Here is a 23,653-nt window from a genome sequence, read left to right on the forward strand (position 1 = left end):
GAAACGGGCCACCCTGTATGCATGTGTTCGTCGAATAAAGCGTTGCGTAACGATGACGGGAGGAAAGTAACATCGGGAGATACACGAGGTGGACGAAGCGATACGATCGCGTTGTACGTTTCATTCTGGTTCTTTCCTGCGGCGATTATCATTGTTTTAGGCGAGTGCCTACTTATATTTCATCATTAAATCGGTCGGGTATCGTTCTCCATCCTAACGATAAAGCTTACCATGTAACCCGAGCCGCGTACCGGCTTCAGATATGCATCGACTTCAAATAGAAAGTGATAGATCTACAATCCATTACCTGATAATAGAACAGTAAACACAGTGAGTCATGTTTCGCGCCCATTAGCATTCGCCAAGTAGCCACGACAAAATGCTCGATACACTCGGCTTCGACAAAAATAGCATCGCCGTTATCGGGACATCGGGGCTCTGGGTACTTTCTAATTTCGCTAGATCGCATCTTTGGCCACCCTTATCTCACCTGTTGCAGTATCCGGCCACGTTTCCGCGATCCATTATTTTGAGCGTGCGTGGACGTCAGGCTCCGCTGGGCAAACTTGCCATGAATCGGCTGCGGTTTACACTACGGCTTGGTCCACTGCGCTCGGGGCACTATTAAGCCAAAACTCTGTCCTAATGCTGGGGTAAAAGCAAAATTAAACGTTTTACAGGAGAAATGTTGCGACTGGGAGAACGTGGTAGTCGGTTGAAATTTAATTTGAGAGCAATCTGACGCTTGGTTGTTTCAGGGTTTGTTTGTATGAGATCTGATCCTTGCGTAATTAATGGCGCTAGATTCTTTCAATTTTGTTTCTTAATTACTCGGTTGAAATTTAATTTGAGAACAATTTGATACTGGCTTGTTTCAGGGTTTATGGAACTAGGACATTCTTTCGATTTATTCTTTTAATACATTGATAGATTTTGATATTTGTGGTATCGTATATATTTTGGTAGGCCATAGGAGACTGTACAACTCGAGTACACTTTTATCTATACATGCGCCTAGGTGAAAGGTAGCCTAGATTGAAGTGAGAACGGTTTAATCAGTCATCATCGTAAAGAAATTGCAGTTTCTAAGCTTGGCGCGTATGTGAGTCTGATTTAAAACGATGATCTAGGTCACGCTGATAATATCTAAAGGAAACAGTGAAAAAGAAGAGCCTAGGAATATTTCCAAACCGAACATTTGCAGAATGGCCCCTTTCTGCGTCTTGTAATGGACCTGCTCTCGAGCAATCGAATTCTCGCGGTTGCATCGGTCCATTGCACCTTGGAGCTCGTTGTTTACAAGTCTATCGCAACCAGACAGAGTTTCCGCGGGACACACGGCGTGTCTTGTACACGGAATAATTAGCAGCATCGTGCAAGGTGTATACGAGGTCTAACAAGGTTAGCTAGTCTGCCCCGCGTCGGAGGCGCCCCTGTTGGGGCCTTTCGTCGTTCCTTCGTTGGGTAGACCAACGCCAACGGTCGCAATGACTCATCGGGGCCTTAGCTGGTGGCTACGATGATCGTCGATGATGGTGGCCCGCCCCTTCTCAGAGCCACCCCCTTAACGGTGCATCGCGGCTCCTCCACGTGCTCGTCTCTTAGTCATCGCTCTTTTTTCTTTCTCCTCTCCCTCCTCTACGACTTCTTTCTACCTTTCCAATTGCTCTGCACCCCCTCCCCGGCCTCCCCTTTACCTGCGTCGTGGTTTCACCTGACCGACGCACGTGTTAAATAGTCGCATAGTAGAGAAACCGGTGTCTAGGTCAACGTACTACGAGAATTCGCTACTGATCGGCCGTGAGTCATCGATGCAGGCGACACGCGTTGCGGCACTTCACGAATCCACGTTTGCTATGAGCACTTTTGACGAAATTCATTTTAGGAATCGCGACATTGCTCTAACTTTAAGGCCTTCTGTGGGACCCCTTGAGAGGTAGATAATTGTTGCCTTAAGAAAGAGTACGTTCGTTCAATTGTACAATACTTTTAGTAATTATATCGAAACACGTTGCAAGAACGACGGTGACACGTGTAGATCCCGATCGATCGGAAATATCGAGAGGTATCGGCCCCTTGTTAAGGAGAACTTTCTTAATTAAGCGAAGGAAAAAACACATCCTACCTAGCCATATTCGATCGAGAGCTACACGTGTTGCAACCGCTTCTACGAGACCCATCATTAATTGTCTTTTTCATCGAGGTGAGTCGATTTGTCGTAAAGCGTCGATGACAAATAACCCATGTTGGTTATGATATATACACACCGGCTTGGATAATTTGTCTTTCCAGCTATAAATAGATATCTTGTACGTTGTTGCTTCTAATGCCACTTACTTACGTTACGCGAATTTTTATTATCATCTACAAACGCACCTACAGCAAGCCAAATTATCACCAGTATTGACACATGTTCCCATAAATAGGAGATATTCCATCCAATTCTCGATTGGGGGTCGACCCTATGTCGAGGATTAATGGCCAGTCAAAAATCCCTCGTGACCTCAGGTGCTCGAAGGCGGAACCGTGAAATTCGAAAGGGGGAAACCGAGGGCGAGGAAAATAGTGAACATTTGTGTATTTTAGATTACGCTTTGCAACATGTTGGAAGAATTAACTTCAACACGCAAGGTGTACACCTTACCTACTCACCTCGCACCTTTGATTCAGACAAAAATGGCAAACGTTCGAATAAACGTTCAAAAACTGAGGCACTGAGACAAAGAAGAAGGTTTTACGTAAGATGAAGAATCATCGCTGGAGTCCCAAGTTTCATCTCGAAAAGGTCCACACGGTAGCAAAAAGGTGGACCATTTCGACGACTGGAATTCTGAGAGACCATTCCCCAAATAACGCCTCGTAAAACTTGGCGACGACGATGTAAAGTTGCCACGCGTAGAACAAGGAGAACGGCACCGCTAATTGGTTAATCGTGTTCATCGGTCCCGCGAAAACCGAAAGCCAGTGGCGAGGATAACATTTTTTGCCCGATAGCACGAGTGCGCTCGAAAAGCGAGTAGCAAACCGACCGAGAGTATCTTTCCACGAAGCTTGCTGGGAGAACGGAGCCAAATTAATATCCTTTCGCGACGAGAATGATTCAGATGGCGTCGACGACGTCTCTTGTCAGTGGCGTCTTTCCTACTTCACGGCGTCTCTTTCGCGTCGCCAAGCTTCTTTGGCCGATGCTGTCGATCCAATCGACGGAATTTGCATGTGAACTCGGAGGCGAGATGCTCACAGTCCTCTCAGATCTTTGCAAGAAAATATTGGCTGGCTCTGGATTCGATATTGGTATTTCGAGGTTGCCTTGGTAAATTTCTGAGTTGTACAACGTTCAGGATATTCTCAGGCTGATTTATTTTACGTGTATGTTCCTTTCGTTCGAATTAATTTGCATCTGCGTCATTTCGAGAGTTTGGCTTGTTTATGAGTAGAAGGCATTCAGGTGTAACAAAAGAGTCGAATAGAATTGTAGAAAATAGTTTCCAATAGAAAAGATGAGAACTGAACTGAGATATTCCACGAATGAAATACTTTAATCTTGATCTTGTACTTTGTCATTGCATCAGTATAAGAATGCCCAAGGTGTAACAAAATAGTCAAATAGAATTGTAGAAAATAGTTTCCAATAGAAAAGATGAGAACTGAACTGAGACATTCCACGAATAAAATACTTTAATCTTGATCTTGTACTTTGTCATTGCATCAGTATAAGAATGCCCAAGTCAGACGACAAAGTCTCTGTCAAAATTCTCTATCGTACAATTTGTATTTCAACGACTCGATTCCTCATCTTATCAGTTTAAAAATTAAGGAGACAGACGATGTTGAACTCCGTCGAGATTCTCCCATTTTCGTTCTCTATTCCTCCCCTTTCAGAATTAGCTCGCGTCTCTGGCCTCTGAGATTTCATATTCCAGTATCGTCGCGTTCTCTCGCCAATTTCCCGAAATTACGAAACGGCGATGAATTACCGCCGCGGGAATTACTACAGAGGCTTCCGAAGTCGGGAGAGCAAGGTATGATTCACTATTCAATCCTTCCTCTTCGTCGCCACTTGCCTCGCCCCCTCGCCGCACGGCTTTTCAGTCCCGACAGCACAAGAGGGACCACTAGGCGAGTGCTCGTTTGGCGAAAGCACACTCCCGGAGCCTCTTAATAAAATGGGGACCGTTGCACAATCAGACGTTGCTCCTTAGGCATGACGGAACCGAATCGTGACGCATAAGTCGCCGGAGACCAACCAGAAGCGCAGGTGACACAATCCCGCGGTGATTCGCCGTTGTCTAGTCCGTGACGATAACAATCGCTGCTTTCGCGCCCGCGTCCTTGATCGTGCAACCACCTGGCCCGCGGAATGCAACGATCCTGTCGCAATCAACGCTCCCAGCTTCTTCCAAACGCAAATCCAACTCCAATTATTTTCGACTCGAGGAATTTATTTTACTCTTTTCCTTGGGCTCGACTTGCAGTGAGTGGAGGATTAGTTGATCCAAAGGAAGATATTAAGAAAATTAATTTGTAACATTCCTGAAGATTATTTTTTACCTATTCTTTCTTATTAATTTTATATACCGTTAGACGAAAGCTACATCTGTATTTATTCGTTCTACAATATTTATTTGAATTTATATCCTAAATGGAACTTTAATAAACAATTATTTCATCGAATTTCTCAACTTTTTGTTTTACTCGCTAAAACAAAACTTCTTTTTTAAAACCAAATTAATTTTTATTCATAACCCTTGGGTGATCACAGTCTTACTGAATCCAGTCTGCACAGTTGCAAAAACCTAACGATGGAACTAATATGTTGGTCGGCCCTTGTCGTTGTACCTTTATGAAAATAATGTCCCCGTCGTGCTTGTTTGCCCGCGATAAGGTTTCCTCGAGCATCGCAGCGTGTCCCGCGGGCCACGGGACTCGAATTCACTACGCGACACTGTTCATGTTTCTGGTCGAACAGCCCCGCGCCCCCCTCCGCCCCAAGGCCCCCTCCCTTTGCCGCCGAAACAACGAGATAACGAGTGCACGTAGCCCTGCAGGCGGGCTGCGCGAGTCCTGACGGTTTCAGCCACCGTATTCGCGGATCCTGGCGGTGTCAGGGACGACGGGGAGAAAAAGAACGAGCCGCACGGGATAGCTCTCTAATTATTCATCATCGTGTCCGAACGAAAAAACGAAAACAAAAATCGTCGTGCCCGCTCGTTTCCTCTCCCTTAATACTTTCATCCAAAGAGGATTCTACGGGACTCTCGCGTCGTCCTGGATTAACGAGGACTTTATTTGCCTCTGTACGCTTTTTCCGCTCCGAAACACGGTCGGCGCTTCTGCTCCGTGCCGCACCCGCGCGCCTTGGGATTATCAGTTTCCTTCGGTCGATGAATCGGAAGATTTGTCGAAGGCAACGTCGTTCGCGTGTCTCGAAGGTTGAAGATCGAAGGAAAGAAGGTATTTCATTAGGCACTTGAGTTGCGTTTCGAGGAGGGATTGAAAAATAAGTCGTGTCCTCGGAATTTTTAGCGGGAACAGGGTTAAGGGTATATCGTTGCAGTTTACGTCGTTCTGAAGCGCAAACTTTGAGGGAGGTTAAGGAAAATTTTGGACGGGAAAGATTGAGTACTGGCGGCGTGACGTTCAGTGCGTTCGTACCTCTTTAAATAAGTTGGATAGCAAGGGTGCAGTAGCAATGTTCACCTACACTTGGAGCTTTCAATCCTTTGCCTAAGGCCACCTGTACTGCTCAGACACTTGAAGGAGTTCCACTCCTGCGACCAGTGTCACCGTTCACAATTTATCATCAAGTTTTAATAAACGATGGGTGTCTACATTCAATTAGTTGTAAGATCGATATCCTTAAGCGGTATTAAAAAATACGTTAACTTTCCATTATTTGTTCGAAACAACTTCATATAAATAATGAAGGACGCTATTTCCATTCAAATATTATTTGTCAATGATAACGTTTGGTTAATAAAAATGTAAAATTCTAAAACTAACTTTACAATTTGACAAACTGCAAAGAGTTTATCGTGCTCGTTCCATAACTCGGAAATTTAAGAAAAATGGTCTCGGAGTTGACTACGTGCAAATTGTTCGGAGTGCAAAGGGTTAATATCATCAACTTGATTACAATGTATCGTGGTTGCCTAAGATCTCAATCTCCCTCTAGTTCAAACGCTAACCGCCCGAATCAAACCCAGAGTCCCAGGACTCCCAAGTCTCCTGGAGTTCCAGGACCTGTGCCCCTCAGAAAATGAACAAGGTCCAAACGCAACGCGTCGCACCAATTATCAAACGGAGAAAACGAAGCGAAGAAAAGTTTTCCAGGAAAGAAGAACGGCCGCGAGGCTCGCGAACCCGTAATTTCGTGTGGGGCACCCTTTCCAGGCAGACCTCGAGGGGGTCCAGAGCGGGTAAACGATTCCATAGGATGTATTTATACCTGCGTCTCTCTGGTTGCAGTCAGGGGTCAAAGAACGTCTCTCGCTCCCCCCCTCCCCCCCACGCCTGTGAGGGGAGGGTTTCCTCGTTGCGGGTGCAGCGCGGAGTTAGAATAATTCATCATTACTTTTTGGCTTCCCGTAATAATCTTTGCAACGCCCACCGATTATGCGCGCGTTGACCATGGCTGCGGGCGATTTCCCATACGGCAACACCATGGGGCTCGATTCTCCCACCAGGCCTCCCATTAGTCCTCTTTCTTCGTCCTTCCAGTGGAATAAAGGATCCCACACTCTCTCTTCCCTCCCCTCTTCGTCTCTCTTCCCCTTTCTTGGTCTCTTCTCGCGTTTATTAAAATGCGCCGCGCTGAGGAGCAGCGAGTCGAACCCCGTTCCTGGTGGCTCCCATAACGAAATTACTGTGATTAGTCGTTCGCCCTCCCACGCTAACCACCGTTCTAACTTGCCCTAATTCTACCCCCGCGACTCCCCGTGGCTCTGCCTGGATGTTTTTTCTGTTTGATCGCGACGCACCAAGGTTACCCAGCCAGCGAGCACGAACGACGCCGCGTGTCGTTCCAGTCGATCCTCTAATGGCCTAATTTTTGCTTTCGTGCGAACCCTCCCCCGTGAAGGGGAATTTATGTGGGACTGCACAGGGTTCCGTAGACTCTCGGGCCAGTGGCAGCGAAACATAGTGATTCCGGACGACCTGGGGACCTGCTTTCGGAATTGCGTTCCCAGTCGTTCCGTTTGGGGTGATTCGTTCCGATGGAGCCATTGTTTTCGGGGGAGGGAAACGTCGGTTTTGGAGAGTTTATGAATAGCTTTGCGGGCGAAACACGATATGCAATCGGCGTCCCCAATTTACTCGTCTCTCGAAGAAGCTGGGGGAATCGTGTCTCGAAAATTATTTATCTTCTCGGTGCGCGAAGTCAATCATCTAGCATTTCGTACTTAAATGAGTAAAGTAATTTTAGAAATAATACCCCTTCTTTAAAACAGTGTAAAATCGTAAATTAATATCGGATCGCGGCGAAACGCCAACAGTGCAGGCTAAGGCTAGCAGAACATCGCGTTAACGACCCGATACGACGAAAAACAGAGGACGAAACCGTTACGAGCGAGGCTGCGTGGATCCATTAATCATCATGCAAGACGAGTAGCGAAGTTAGAGACGTTCCTCACAAAGAGAATTAATCGTGCACAAGGTCCCCCTCGCGCGGAAACACGTCTTGCGTTTCTCCCCTCCGCGAGTCTGCATTCCTTTTTCCACGTATGCCCGTCACCTGCTGCAATTCGTTCGACGAACGACTGACGTCCGCGTCTGGGAGCTTGGAGAAGCCATCGGAGGCGCTCCAGCTCCGAGGCTTTTCCCTTCGATGTCGGAGAGGCGGCCCCAGCGTCGGTGGTTCGCGGTAAGGGGCACAAAAGTCTCAGAAAACCTCGACGAATTCCAGGAACCAGGGTCCCCTTCGTTCCGAGACGTAGCGAGGGAAGGAGGAGGGGGTTCCTTTTTGTCCACCTTCACGAGGAGATCCCATAAAGATAGTGGCACCGGAGTGGGACCAGTTTTCGGGGGCCCCCACACGCCATTTATTACGTGACGAGGCCCAGGGATCTTTTCACGTGGCGGATCCTATGAAAACGAAGCAGAAAAGGCAAGGCCAGATGCGAAGGAACCATCAACGCGGTCCTGGAGAGATATCCTCACGAAAGCTTTTACGACTCGGAGAGATCTCCCAACGGCTGTCCTTCTCCCTCTGCAAGGGGACACTCGGATCCTCTCCTGTTTCTCTCCTCTGGTCAACTCCTCTCTGGGTCACGTTTACACAAGTGTTCCCAACCGAACCGCAAGGGGGAAGAAATTAGAACTGAAAAGCGACCCGAGACGATGTTTCGAAGCTTCGGTGGGCAGATATCCCTGAAAGCTTGGACGAAAGTATCCTTCTCGAGCCACCAATTCTGACGTTTGGATGATGGATTTCGATGCTTCCCTCGATTCGAATGATAGAAGCGATTAGGGTTACTTTTCACGTTTTGTCGAGATTCGGACTCCTTCACGTGTGGCAAAATAGGGAAGAGAAATTAATATATTTAGAAAGTTTGGATCTTTCGAGGAATCTGGAAAAATGTAAAAGAAATTTATTTTATGGGGAGTGATGCTTCCCAATAGGTGTTTCATCCTATTTTCTTTTTTATTTAAATTCAAATGGAACTCTCTGTATCGAGAGTCATGTGGTGTTACATGAGTTTATACATAATGTGATTTGTTTTATATTCTAAGATACTTGTTCTTATTGATACATCGAGTTCTAGGAAACGAATTAACTGGGAATATTGTGATCCTAATTAATCTTCATATCTTGACTTTTAAATATTTTAAATAAGTTGTTTCATGTACTTAACCCTTTCAGACCTAGCGTCTACAAGACGAATGTCCTTATTTGTGCACACGAAGAAAGACCAATATCAAAAATTAAATTACATTACTACGAAACAAAAAAAATAATTCAAGTCTAAATGTGGTTAAAAAGTAATCAATATTTCCAGTGTGCTTATCAATCAGCTTCAATCTAAACAATATTTCTTAACACATATCATAAATTATGCTTTTACCGTTGCAATTTTTAATCTTCATAAATATTCTGCTCCACAATCCCTCTCAAAAAGCCAAATTAAATATTGTATAATAGCTATTCGAATACCTCGAGCATTTGATATTATTCTGGCTATCTTTATGAGGTTTCCCTTGGTTTGCCAACGCAAGGAGGACATTTGTCCCGCTCGCGAGGAAGCCTGAGCCAGAGACGAGATTTTTAGATAGGTCACGTGCCTGCCAACCTCTGAGATCGACTTTTCACCGCCGCTACAACGGATTACCGATCGATATAAGAGCTCTTCGACACGGTTTGCTCTGGCGCTGATCCAACTCCATAAATCTCGCGGCCGCAAATTTACACTCTTATCTGTAGATTACCTTTATCTGGGCGACCTTCCGTCGCGTCGCGGAGACACGGCTTCTGGATTTCTTCCTCGGCGTTGTTTTCCTAGCCCGTGGGAACTTTCAGCGAATACCCGACGCTTTAGTCAGAGCGCGATGAATTCTTTCCTTGACTTTTCTCTCGTGACTCAAATTGAGTCACTCAATGCGATGGGAAAAGATTCTGGTTTATCCGATGTCAAAGATTATGAAAACAGTTTACAAGTGCAATGGGAAGATAACGATGGAGATACTCTTCCGTGGGGTGTCGTAAACCACACTGTGTGCTTCGTTGACAAGGTGAAGTTGGATGAAATTACGAGGATGTTTTAGGAATAATTGTGTAAAACTAGGAAATGTTGTCTATTTAGGACGTCAGTATGTTTGTTACAAAAATGATTTTGCTGGGAAGGGGATGCCACGATTGAAATGATAATTTTTCTTTTTAGTATAAGACATTGTATTCTTTACTTTGGAAACAATTAAGACAATTTGGAAACATTCTAGTTTCTCTTGTCATAATTGTGTAAAACTAGGAAACTTTAGAATATCTATTTATTATAGAACGTCAAAATGTTTGTTACAAGAATTATTCTGCTGGAAAGGTGCCATGATTGAAATGATAATTTTTCTTTTAGTATAAGACACTGTATTCTTTACTTTGAAAACAATTACGAAGGATCTAGCTTCTCTTGTCATCGAGAATTTGCATTTTCTACATTCCTATAACAATTGTCCCCTAACAGTAAGGCCACTAAAAATGTTTCTCCTCGAGTTCCCGTGAAAACCACTCTGTAGAACCCCAAACAAAGGCGGCCCATTATCATCGGAAACAAGTGTTCCCTTGCGCGCCGGTAGCCACGAATGCAAATAGAAATCACGGTGCAAGCGCCACGCCCCGTGGTTTCTCCAGTTTTCGAAAACCGACGAATTCTACGAAAACGGATCACTGAACCGAGAACAGGTAAGAAAAGTCAGGCCAGGGGAATCCGAGCCACCAGGACCTGTTGGGACCTGCTCCGACTCGCAGGTGCACACGCTCGAACCAGGTCCGGGCTCGTAGAAAACAACACGTGGGTCGACCTGTGAAAAAGGACGAGGGGGAGCGGTAGGACCTGTCATTTGCGTCGTTGGGAATCCTCTTCGTCCGGACACCACCTGAAGCGCGTCAACCTGGTCCAATCTAGATCTAAAAATTACAAAATGTATACTCGAAAAACTAGCTTGGAACTCGATTATTTGCGAGAAGGAAGCTTCTGGTAAACAGCGTTGCAAACACGGTAGGAAGTTACTCCACCGTGAGAAGTCTGTGCAGCTAGAATGATCTATATATTGTAGCGAAGATATTTCAGGAAATTGAAATAAAACTTTCTAACAAAAACAAATCTTTATTCCCCAACGGCCCGTGGTCAACTGCCGGCTTCTAACGATTCTCGAAATGAAAGCCACGAGGTGAAGCTAGGCATTCTGTCGGCTATTGTCGACTACGATATGTACTATCACCACCGAAACATTACCACACTGACTTCTCCGAAAGAAGGAACTTTCGAGCAATCATCTCGCGATAAAAAGATGAAAGCTAGAATTTATGCCATCTCGATCTACTATCAGCACCCAAGGAACGTTACTCTGCAGAAACGCGCTTTCGAAGTGACATCGATGGATGACACCCTTCATCGGAAACAACCCGTCATCCAATTTACTCGGCGCAATTACCGTTCGCAGATTGTAAAGAGGAGCTTAGTCGATGGAAAAGAAACCAGATCCCGTCCCGGATAGGAGGCTTTATCGTCGCCCGATCGTCGACGGATGAGCGTTAGCGGGCATGTATCTCGCGAAATTTCGTTCTGAATTATTTATGAAGGTAGCCCGGGCCAAATTTAATCAGCGCCCCGTAAACACTGGCGGGAGAGTCTTGCGTCGTTCGCAAATCATTCGCGCGAGTCCAATAAAAAGTACAATTTCGAAACCCCGGGGGCTCGGTAGAAAACGAAACCATGGAGAGGAGAGGGGCACGATGGACGAAACGTGCTCCTGGGGAAGGAGACGAGGGCAATGCCAATGCCAATAAGAGCATTATGGTCGGCCTTAAAGAGGTGGAAAAAAAGACTCTCACCGTCCGTCTGGTGTCTGTCTGCCTGGCGACTGTCTGGCTCTACGCCCGACCGCTTCGCGATCCAAGCCGCTGTCCCAGCGATTTATGGATATACTTTGTGCCTATCGATCGCCGGATCGGGGCCTTTGAGATTTTTCGACGGAAAATTCGTTGGGGATTTGAGATCATTCGGAAAGGAAAGAGTGCTCAACGAGTTTCTCGATATACCTGACATAGAGTTCTTGTGAAAGTGATATCTCTGATTCACACTGTACCTACCTGAAACCTGTTTCTAAGCTTCTTAATTCAAATTCAATTTGTTCGCAGAGTCGTTTTGAATGCACCTTTTAATAGCACGCAGAAGTTAATGTTAGCCTGTGTAACTTTTTTTCTTAATTTAACGTTTAACTTTTTCTGGTATCTACCAGCAACTCGAGATGCTTACATTCTATTGCCACGAATGCTAAGTTTACATTGACTTCGAAAATGAGATCTCTAATTTGAGATTCGAGAATCAGGTCATCTTTGCCTCACCGACAGACATTTTTTTGACTCTTCGAGTTCCAAAGAAATTAAATCTGAAAAGCTAGTGGTTAATATAGAAAATCCTCTTCTAAACTCTGTAAAATCTTAAGGCCTATTCCAAAAATGTGTAATCGCATCAATATTAAATCAAAAGACTCGAAAATCGATGCATGCAAAGATCAAAATTGTAAGAAGAATTATTAATAAGAGACACGGTTCAATTCTCCAGAAGGTTTATGAATTCATTTAAAAATTTAACGTTTAGCAAGGTTCGCGATCTCGCGACATCGAGAGATTTAAATTACGCTTGCTATTAAAAGGATTGAAGCCGACCCAGGGAGGCATAATACGGCGAAATTTCTCATGCCTCGGGGACAATAGATCGTATGCATTACGGGGATGCCCATAACGCTTGATAAACGAGTAAATTTTCGGACGGCTTCCATTTAAGCGGCGTGTCGCGCGCTGCCACTTCGGCTCCCTTTATTCTCCGTTTCTGGGGAAAAAGATCCCGCGGCCCCCGCGAAATTTATCGGCCAACATTTATAACCCGTCGGCCGCGTTATCGGTTTTATCGTAGCCCGATGCGAGCGGGCCATCCCGCGTGAAAAATTGTTTTCGCCGTTTCCTGCCCCGCTTCCTCGGATTAAACGCGATTCCCACTTAGTCCAGTCGCTCCAAAGCGACATGCACTGGACACCGTTGTAAAATTCTTGACGAGCTGATGTTTTTTTAGTACCTACACTTTTCGAGGCATGTCCATAGTCACTCCATATTTTCCATGGTCACTATATCACAGCTCATCACAGATGCAAAATGATAACTCTTTGCAAATACCTCTGAAACTGCGTTTATTGTTAAAATATTTCTTATCGAAAAGAAAGACTACACACTTTTGTACAAACAGGGAATGATAAATATTTGTCGTATAATCACTTGTTTACAGTGTATGCAGTGTGTTCAAACAAATCCACGATTTATTTCTACATTCTATTGAATATTCCAGACCTGAGCAATTACAACACCGCAATTATCGTATCGCAATAGAGCTTACAATGTTAGATAGACACTACAGTCGTTACACCTATGTACGACAGCAAATAATTTTAAATTAAAACTGAATACCTTCGCTGCACTTGAAAGAAGAGCTGTCATTCTGAACGTGTAAGTGAAGGCACACCGCTTGAAGAGTGAACGCGTTAATGAGATTTTTGCAACGCAGATCGCGCGCGATTAGAATCGCCTTATTGCGAAATTATTCGCTGGCCCACTTCCGGCCGCGATCCATCCGCCCCCGCCGAGGCTCGTTAACAGGTGAACGTCGCCCGACGAAAACAAGGCCCACCTGAGGTCGTGCACCTCTTCTTCTTCGAAAAAGATTTTCACGTTCACTCGACGGCCGAAAGTGACGGTCATTTCCGCGGTACTCTGAGAGATTTAACGAAACTGACATGGAACATCCGCGAAGTGAATCCTGATGAAACTGAAAGTTTGTTGAACTACCAAAACGAAGGATATTTTCATTTATTATACTTATACACCTGTATTCAAAGGGTGAACGATATTAAACACAGGAGGATGTCTTTCTAATCCTTCTAAATTTTTAGAGTAGAGGTGGTAACAATTATTCTCTGTCAAAACCTACGAAGTAGGTAGTACTAGTGAATGAAACTTAAAAGGGTAGCTTGAGACTGCTAGTTTCAGCCCTTGAATTCGAGTAACTACATAACAAAAAAATTGTATTCTTTAGTTTTGATTGATTTATAAAATAGGATAGTTCTATCAAAATTAAAGGGAAGATGAATACTTGGTAGATGTTCTCTGCAGGCGAAACTCGCGGTACAAGAGTCAGGTATACGCATGCGTGCGACGAGTATTGAGTTCAAAATCGATGCATGCTTTCCCTGTTGAATAGAGGGCAGACCCTGACTGATCTCTTTGTTCAATCTCACTTTCGATTTGTAAACAGAGCTTACGCTTTGTAAACCGGCCCCCTCAAGGTCCTCGTGGGGTGTGTTTAGACGTATAGTGTCTCATAAGTACGAGTACTATAATTTCAAACAGGTGATTAGAAGTCTTAACAGTCAAAATACGCAGTCGTTGATCAAATGATTTAAATCACTGCAAAAAGAACTCTTTCTTCAACACATACCGAGCGACAAAAAATATTTGACCAAGGCACATTTTGGAATAACAAGTCCCGTACATAGTACCGGCAATTTCAAACCGCTACAAATACTCATTTAATCAAACATGGTGTAGCTTCTTCGAAACAGAAAAATCTGTTTTCCTCCCTGCTTAATAATTTGATCAATAATTCATCGCGAAAATTAATCGCGATTTAAACACAAGAATGCCAAGGTTCACTGCCGCTCCAAAGGTTATTGCGTAATTGTTTACGCTGAATTTTATAGCTTCCACTTCGTCTGCAATATATTCGCCGCGAATGTTGTCTGTCGTCCGCGAATGTTTGCCTCGGTTCGGATAGAGTTTGTTCGGCGAGCTTTATCTCTGACGCAATAATTATCCACAAAGAGCCACCCGTAGTCGCATTCCCTCAAAGAAACAGAATTAATAATCCCAGGAATCCCGCAGGTTGAATCCCCGACGTCGCGGATACCGTCGGATAGAGGGGTTGGAGTTAGATCGCAGAAAGAGGAGTTAGGATAATAAATTGAATCCCCCGCAATTGGCGAGGATTTCAGCCACCTTCGACGTCGACGCGGATGCGGTGGCGCGAGCACAAAGGATGCAGCGGGATTCGCGAAGGTCGATGCACGCGAATTTCGTCGAACATCGCGTGATCGTCTCCCAGAGGGGCAGGAGCAGCGGTGAAATGAGGTTACGCGATGCACGTAAGTGCGGTAAGAGTTCGTCGTCTTCGCATACGTTCATTCGCTCCTCGGAGCGTCGATGAGTCATGCTGGTTCGTTTCCTGCTGTTGTCGACCAGTCATAGTCCGCTCGTGGCGGCTCCAAGGGGTCCTCGACGTCGGCGGGATGGGCGGAGAGGAGGGAACGAAGGATCCCCAGGGTTAGGACCGCGTTTCGGGGCCTGAAAGACCGCTTGGGGATCGGACGGTTGCTAGCCACGAACCTGTTCTTTCGAAAAATCATGTGATTCATCTCGCTTCTGACTAACCTGGCTGATATTTCGCTGAATCCCTCCTCTCGATGGCTTTCGCCTTGATGAGTCAATGGTCGCAGATAGCGGACCGTATACACAAACAATGCGATCCACTGGATACGGACCGTGGTGTTCGAGACTTGCTGTCACCTGTGTTTGATACCCGATATCGCCGAGAACGATAAATTACTTGAATCCACTTAGCGTTACGTAACTCGATCGGTGTTACTGTTATCATTGGAAGGTTCAACGGATTGCTACCTGCATCGACTCGTGAAAATTGCAAAAGGGCGTTATTTCGCACTTGTTACGATTTGAAATTGTATAGGTGGATGCTTGTAGGGGATACATTGAGTTTTGAGCGAGCACGTGGATAGGAAAACGAGGCAAGAAGAGTAAAAATGAAAATTCGTTTATGTTTAGGAGAGGGGAGATGTAAGATAAGAAAAAAATGATTGTCGAAGATAGCAGGAAAAGTAGGCCGAAGAGAGGAAGGGTAGATATCACGTGAAAGAATAAACTGTTACGTGTTAATGTTTGCTGAAAAGAAAAATTATTTCTGGTGATTCAGACGAATCAACGGATATTCTAATTTCCCATTGTTTTTAGGCCTTGGAAAGTAGGTTCTGAAAATGGTTCTTTTTAGATCTTCATTTGACTGGCTAAGAATCATCTCAGGCCCTCGTTTGATACTCGATTACTATTTAGTTTCGAGAAGTGATACGCTCTGATCTCAATATAGGGTTGACAAAGAGCACTCGTAACACAAGTTCAACAAGAGGTCGAAGGAATAAACAATTGCGATACCGTATCGTCTAAATACACACATCTGTGTTGACACTGTTAACGGATAAGCATACGAAGGTGCATGAAAAAAAAACTTGCTACAATTCTAACACATTCCACGACTAATAAAAGCTTCGAGTATTTCGAATCTGGAACAAGTCGTCAATAAATTAGATGAATCACTCCATGTTTCTATTCTTATACCGAACATTAATTATATTCTTATTGAAATGTTCTGCAATTCCAACGTGACTCACGAATATACTCAAGAAAAAGTTCAAAGTGGATTGCTCGTTTTTAGTTATTGTTTCCAACTTGGCAGGTTTCCTTCCTTTTATCGCAAAATATGTAGATATACCCGTTACTACGACGGACACGACTTACCCTGCTTTCATCAGAAGGTCGACAAACCGCATTACTCATTGCTGGAATCTTGTAAATAACCGTGTTGTCGACTCGACTGAACACCTACGACGTACAAAAATATAATCTCTAGTAAAAGCAAGGCGAAAGCAGTTGCTACTCCAACCTCGTACTGCAATTGTAATTCGCGTGAAATTGTGATTAGTAAATGGCGATTGAATACAATTAATTACTTAATATTGTCGAGGAATTTATTGAATTTGTAAATTCGTATCACTTGTAAATTTATATTCGTTACACATTTTCATTTCTTCTCGAGGGGATTCAAAAAATTACGACTGTGAAGTTGACCTGTTGCACCACTTTACATTGAAACTTTTAAAAATTGACCAGCAGAGAATGAAATAATAATAACACATGTAGCGATATTTAAATGATATTTATTTATCTGTGTTATCGCAGATATTCTGTAAAATACGAAAGATTTAAAATATTCAGTTGCAAACTACTGTATTCAAAAATGACTCAAAATACAGCAGATAGAATACAAAGAAACTCGACTTTTTGAATATAGGCACGTTCTCCAAACATAATAATCGAGAGTCCAAGGAGTACTTGCTACCGGCGTGCGAACGAATCCGATTAAAAATTTTCCGCGAGTTGGCCGGGCGTCACGCGAGAGAAACGGGCGAGTCGACGCGCGATGGAATGCGCTTATCAGTATATTACATGAAAGAAATTCTCTCGCGATTGCACCTGCCCCCTGCGATTATGAATTTCGCCCCGCCCAGAGGCACGGATAGAGAGCGCGCTGGCGGCAAGCGGAGATGCCCGATTCTGCGTAAAACGGAGCGCGTCGACGGGGACACGAAACGCGAAAAAAAATACGTCCCCGGATATCCATCGGATAGAAATGACGTGACTCATCGGCCTGGTATCACGGCCAATGGTGGCGGAGGCGGCTTGCAGGTAACATCACGATTGGTTCGCGCAGGGTAGCGAGACGACGAACGCGAGGCTCCCATTGGCGGGAAAGTGGCGAAGGCGCGTGCCCCGTTTGTGCACCCGTGCTGTCCCTCCAAGACCGTCTACGATAAATCTTTTCGAGATTAGAGCAGCCACCGACAGTCATTCTAACAATTAGCTTGCGTGCGTGCCTACCTCAATCTCCTACGCTCCGTATCTCCTCGTGTACTACTGCCTGTTGATATCTCTCCGTTCTACGCTGTCTTCGTATGCTGACTACTCTACGCTTCACGATCTTGGTGAGTTTGCTATTTATTTAGCGTATTTACGTGTTTGTCGCGACAGAGATTTCCTTCACGGTCGGGTGTATTTAAATACGCGAGCGCGGTGTTTGCGTTGGGTAAAGCACGATTGCATCGATCGCGCGAAAAACGTCCGCGTGTAGGGAGACTTTGGGTGGATGAATTCGTGGATGCTTCGACACGTTCGCTACCAGTATTGGAAAACTGTCCTTCAGAGACCAAGCGTAGTGATTCTGTTTAACGTTCCGTGAAAAATCGATAATTAGAAATTTGTAAAAACGACGTACGCGATTTTTCCGTCGTTATTGTTTCCAATATATTTTTCGGTTCGTTATTCGTGTATCGGCATGAGACTGTCTAATTGTGTTTTTTGTATTTATACACAGATATTTCGTTGATCGTATGTAATTTATCGTAGATAGTGTGAGATCTATCCGTGGATTATACTTCATTTGCTTGCACGAACACGAAATAGACAGTCATCGTTGACCTACATATGACACTTGTTAACGAACGTGGTATTTGTATTCGTCGATACAGAAACGCGTCACTGGAAACCGTAGAATCTATTTCCCTTAGATTGCCTCCCGGATCGATTCGTCAGGGCGTAAACATGTGACCTAATTAAAAATTCGCGCGCGAAATACGGCAGACGAAACTCTCCCGCTAATAAGTCAGAGGACACTTTTCGAGCTATTCAAAAGCAATTTCGTTGACGTCAGAGATTGCTCTTTTAATGGAGGAATCTGGAATGAAAAGCAATGGCTTTGAATAGGTCTGTCTTTATAATTTTATTATAGATATAAAATGAAAGAGTAGCAAAGACTAATTAGCTGACCTAACAGAAGTAATGCTATTAGTCATTAAGAATTTTAAAGTAACCTTTACCACGTATATACTAATGAAAAGTAGGAAGTAGTAAAATAATTACTCTTGTGGTGTAATTATAACAAACTATTGCTTTCAATATCTTTATAATTTTCATTATTGATCCTGACTCTGACAAATTATAGAATTCAGTCCAGTTTGGAATTCCAAAATGAAGGAGTAGCAAAGACTAATCAGCTGACCTAGCAGAAGTACTGCTATTAGTCATTAGGAATTTTAATAACCCCATCATCCTCTTCAAACATATACATCTTTCCAAGCTTGCACCATCAAAGCCGGTACCATTCTCAATTAATTAATGAAAAACGTTTTCCCTGCTCGACGATCGTCACGGGTGCGCATACGTTGAGGACGTCACGTTCTCAGGCAAGGTCGAACGAAGGAAATCCGTTATCTACCGCGAAGTAGTCATCCTTTAGGGAACGCACGTGGTCAGCGTAGCGATATTCCGCGCTCGGAGCACACGTGAGCCCTTATCTGAAAACGATAGACCGTTTATTAGCGTGCAAGGGCAGGTTCCCGGTTTTCCGAGGTTATCGTTAGAAGCCTCCGTGTCCCACGATTAGCCTCGCTGATCATACTCTTTTTGTTCTGCCTAAACGAACCGTGCTCCTATCTATTGGACCTTGATGATACACCTCGACTGCGGCCGGTTATCTGCGATTTCCGCGCGTCTACCTGCATATTACGCCCTCGCAGCTGGGAATGCGCGCCCATGCACCTGCGAGCGCACAGGCTTACTCACAACGCGAGCATTCGTTCCTCCTCCGCGCCTACTCTTTCGCGCGCGTCTCCTTCTTTCTTTTCCCTTTCGTTCGACATTTTTCCACCGATCGTTTCTATTCCTCGACACGGTATGTAACGAAACCCTCTGGCTGAATCAAGGACGAGAAGTTCGGAAGCTTCCGCGCGGGCAAAAACCACGACCTTGTGGCACGTTGTTGCGGTAGCGTGATTCGGCGAATCGGATCGACCTGGATTCCAAGCTGAGTTTTGCTTTGAAGGATTAGGAGTTTGTGGAAATTCCCACGCGAAGAGAATTTAATTTGCGAGGTTTGTTTTTGTTTTCGGACGCCGCCGATGAAAAGCATCCAGGACTCGCGTAAACGCGTTTTAATTCAACGATACTCTTGCTCGTGAAGTATTATGGTAAATGTGATAGGCGGAGCGTTACTGTATAAAGTAATTATAATGCAGGAAACCGCGATAACACGCGATAAAATGACTAATTTAGAATGAGTTGTAGGTTATCCGCAGCAGAGTTCGAACAAAGAGACAATGAAAATTTTGTTTGGCAATGTAGACTGACGATTATCTTGATTTTATTTAAAGAGAGGTACATAAAATCCTCGTATTTTTAATTTAGTTCATTAGCTAGCTCTCCTTACTGTATTATGTTTGAACGTATGCCAAAACATACCAATAAATCACAGAAGAACTTTATACCAACAAGCTCGAATTGAGCCATTTTTAATGAAACGTGTACTCCTACACAGAGACTCCAATCGCTCTATCGATCACCACACAGCAGAGTGCTATAAAAGCCTTTGTTTTCGAAAGGAAATTCAGAGACGTAAATAATATACCAACGTATCCAAGGATGCAGAGCAGACAATGTCGCGAAGGGCGACAGACAGACAAGCAGCTTTTGCGGCTTGGCTCTAAGCTGCGGCAAGCTCGTTATCGCATCCGCAAACACCCTTGCGAGCGTCTTGTTTCCGCTTTTCGATTTACGATCCCGCGTTTATGGAGTGGCCAAGCGTCCTTCGCAGCGCCGATTGATATAATTGCTTCCCCGGAAGGTGAGCGATCCCGCTTCCAAGTATCACTGTTACGCAATCGTCAGCTTCGGTTCGTACGAAACTTTATGGCGCGTTAGACCGTGTCTACGTCCAGCTTCGTCCACGTGGAAATTAATATCGGGACCCAAGCGAGCTGACAGTGGACAGAAATAATTGGCCAAATCGGTTTGATGGCCTCAACCGAGGGTCCATCGACGTTACCGTGCCGCGAGTTGAAATTCGAGTCTTTGGAGTTATAGAAAATCGTCAGGTCCATCTTTTTGGAGTTCTTTAATTTTAACCCTTTGGAAACTTGTCTTTTTTTCGAATTATTCCATAAATAATAATTATATTCCATATAAATTCTTATAAATTTCTTGAACATAAAGGATTTGTGTTTGTAGTGGTGTCGTTATCCAAATTTGTTAGACTTGTACCCCTGATACTTGGCATCTGAGCGCAAAGGGTTAATTATGTTGAGGAAGCAGGATTGGAACAGCGTTTTGACATCAATTTTGTCTATGTTTAACATTTTATTTATTAAGACCAGTGATTATCTACAGAAACCTTTGATTGTGTTGTTAGTTGTCTACTTATGTTTAGTTTGAGGAACCAGACGTAGTTTTTGATATGCTCAGGGAACAGTTCCTTATCTAAATTATAGCCTTTTATAAAACAGACAATTAATAAAGTATCGCAGGATTGATCAGGGCGTCTCTCTTCATTGCGCTTGTCTCAACAAGTGGCTCTCGCCAAAAATATACTACAATCGGTAGATCAAAGATCCGAGACCTTGTAACATCGAATCAGTTTGGAAAAATCGCCGCGAGGCGTCTAAAAACGTTAGGGGAACGGCTTCCTCCGGTTTTATCGAGGGATCCCATCGCGTTACGTGTCCCGCGTAAGTACACGTGTCTCTGGGCCTTCGTGACCGACGCGTTGCAGTTCCCGGAACGGAGTTCCTTCACTTGCGGGCCCCACTTAGCGCGCACTTAGTCGCCGGTTCCAGAATTACGAAATTACCGATATTAGCTGCATCTTCGCACCTGCGCGACCGTTCTATAAATCGACGTTTCGCGGTAGCGTAAACCTGACGCGTTTTCGAGACGTTCGCGGGCTTTATCGCTTTCTCCGGACCCTCTGTGTCGCCCCGTCACCGTTATCAGCGATAACGGGGAACGCGTTTGTTTGCAGACAGTCGTGGCACCGTGAGTGCACTTGCTCGTAAAAGAAAAAAAGAAAAGAAAAGAAGCGAGGGTAAAGGATAGGAATATGTAATTAGCGTTCGACCCAACGATTACGTCTTCGGCGAACCCACGAGTAATCTTCGATCGGGTTGCTCGATAATCTTCCTTTCGACCATCCTCGATCCTCTTTGAAGTTTCGTGAACGACGGGATCGCACGATTTTATTGACGTTTGCTGAAGATACCAAACTGGGATCGATCGTTTCGCGCTTTGTTTGCACGAGATATTATTTCGCGAACGTGTTCGCGAATTTCTCGATGGACAACAATGGCCACCTCGATACGGTGTTGGATGTTTGCGACAACAGTCAATAGAACGTGCCAGGGGAGGTATTAAAATACATGCCCACAGCTTTCCGGTTATTATTATTCACGCGATGTTTTTTTTTCTCCCCGTTATCGGGTGTCCTTGTCTGCTGGCTAAGGCCACTGGTTATGCGCGAACATGTCTCAGCCCGTTTATGGTTAATGTAACAATCGAACATCCTGTAAAAAAAAAATAGAATGTGCATTGTACATCTAAATTTATCAGATCGGTTTTACTCTCTTCGTGTCTTATGTGCAATTGAAACTAGAAACTTTAAACATCAAGTGTAGAAATTAATTAGAGACGCTGGAGATGTTGGATTAATTAGAATGAAATTATTAGAACGTTCTGGGAACCACCTTTGGAATCTTTAGTGTATGTAACCAATGTTTCCCTTGGAACGAGAACCATGAATGTTTTTTTAAGCGCAGACTATGCATGAATCGCAAGGAATAAATGGGTTAATAATTTCTCGCGGAACGATTCGTACCCGGCCGGCATTTGCACAGAACAAGCAATAAATCTGGTTCGATGAACCGACGGGAAGGGTGAACGCACCAATGGCCCGATAAAAATGATAAGAAATGCAATTCGTGCCCTGCGATTCTCCATCCAGTCGTTTCTCGCTCGCCTCGTTGCATCGCTCTGCATACCTGATAATTAACGTTTCGAAATTCACGGAACTCGATCGTAGAAGTCTATGTTCCTCTAAGTGGCTTCTCGGATAAAATCAAATTTTCACGAAAAGTTTGAAACTGACGGATTCAAAGTTCCGAAACGTTTCGAGTATCGTCCTTTCTTTGTTGTCAGACGTATTTGTAACCGCAATAATACGGGAAGCACAGAAAAATACATGTTAGTCACATTTTCTTTTATATCGCCTGATGGACTACTGACGTCAACCTCCACGTGAAAGACAATAGTAGCTGTTTCGTGCGAGTTACAGCGCACGAAAGAGTAGCACGCACGTCCAAATCCATTAGAAATTTCAGTCTTACCGTAACGAGGAATCCATGGCCATCCACGACGCGATAAACTTGTAACGACGTTATGGATAGTAGCGAGTGGCGGCAGCAGGGAGGTCAATATCATTCTAAAGGTCCTCGACTCATCTGACCTCACAGTTGAGGAATACTCAACCTAGCTCAGGGATTCCCAAACTGCTTGCGAGGGGATCAAGTGCTTGGGTAAAGATAGTAAATCTTAATGTTAACAATGTTTTTTGGGGGTTAGTAACGCATGGGATTATTTGATAACGTTTAAATGCCCTAATGACATATCTACAGAAACTTAATAATACAAAGTGTACCCAAGTTTAGAAATCAAACTGAGCGTTACACGAATAAAAAGAGAATGCGTAAAAAGTTCCAATAAAATTCTAAGGAAGAGCAAATCGGTAGCTGGACCACACTCTCCCATCAAATTTATATCGCACGCCGATCGATCGTCCTTGTATAAGACCGTAAGAGTACAGAGATCGATTCGATCCTGCACACGACGAGAAGAAAAGTGTTTCATGGCTAAAAACGTTTGGAGAACGCTGACCTAGCCAATCAGTGGACCCGTTCGCCGCCACGGTTTCGCTCGCGGTATTCGTTGGTAACCTTGCGTCGCGGTCGGGCCAATTGCTCGTCGGACGGGTAGGGTTTTTGCTGGACACCGAGTAGGAGCGTCGTTTAATAACTCTGCTCTTGCCGTTAACCTCGTAAACGACGGCAACAGTGTATCCGTAAATACTGCAAGGGACAAGAAACCCGTTCGGACTTGTCCAGGGTGGACACGTGTCGCGCGACATACACGAGCGATAACACTCTTTCCCGCCGCGATAATTGCCCTGAT

General features: G+C 44.4%; 1 protein-coding gene across 1 annotated transcript in view; it reads left to right on the forward strand.

Annotated features, from left to right (window-relative positions):
• The first annotated feature begins 17,473 nt into the window (after positions 1-17,473).
• The window catches only part of LOC128873309 (uncharacterized), a 56,133-nt gene continuing 49,953 nt past the window's right edge, over positions 17,474-23,653 (forward strand). Inside the window, exon 1 of the mRNA XM_054116799.1 lies at positions 17,474-17,589. The gene's annotated coding sequence lies outside the window, so the exon portion shown is untranslated. The remainder of the gene's footprint in view (positions 17,590-23,653) is intronic.

Source organism: Hylaeus volcanicus, chromosome 3 (genome assembly GCF_026283585.1).
Source record: "Hylaeus volcanicus isolate JK05 chromosome 3, UHH_iyHylVolc1.0_haploid, whole genome shotgun sequence".
NCBI classification, from domain to species: domain Eukaryota; kingdom Metazoa; phylum Arthropoda; class Insecta; order Hymenoptera; family Colletidae; genus Hylaeus; species Hylaeus volcanicus.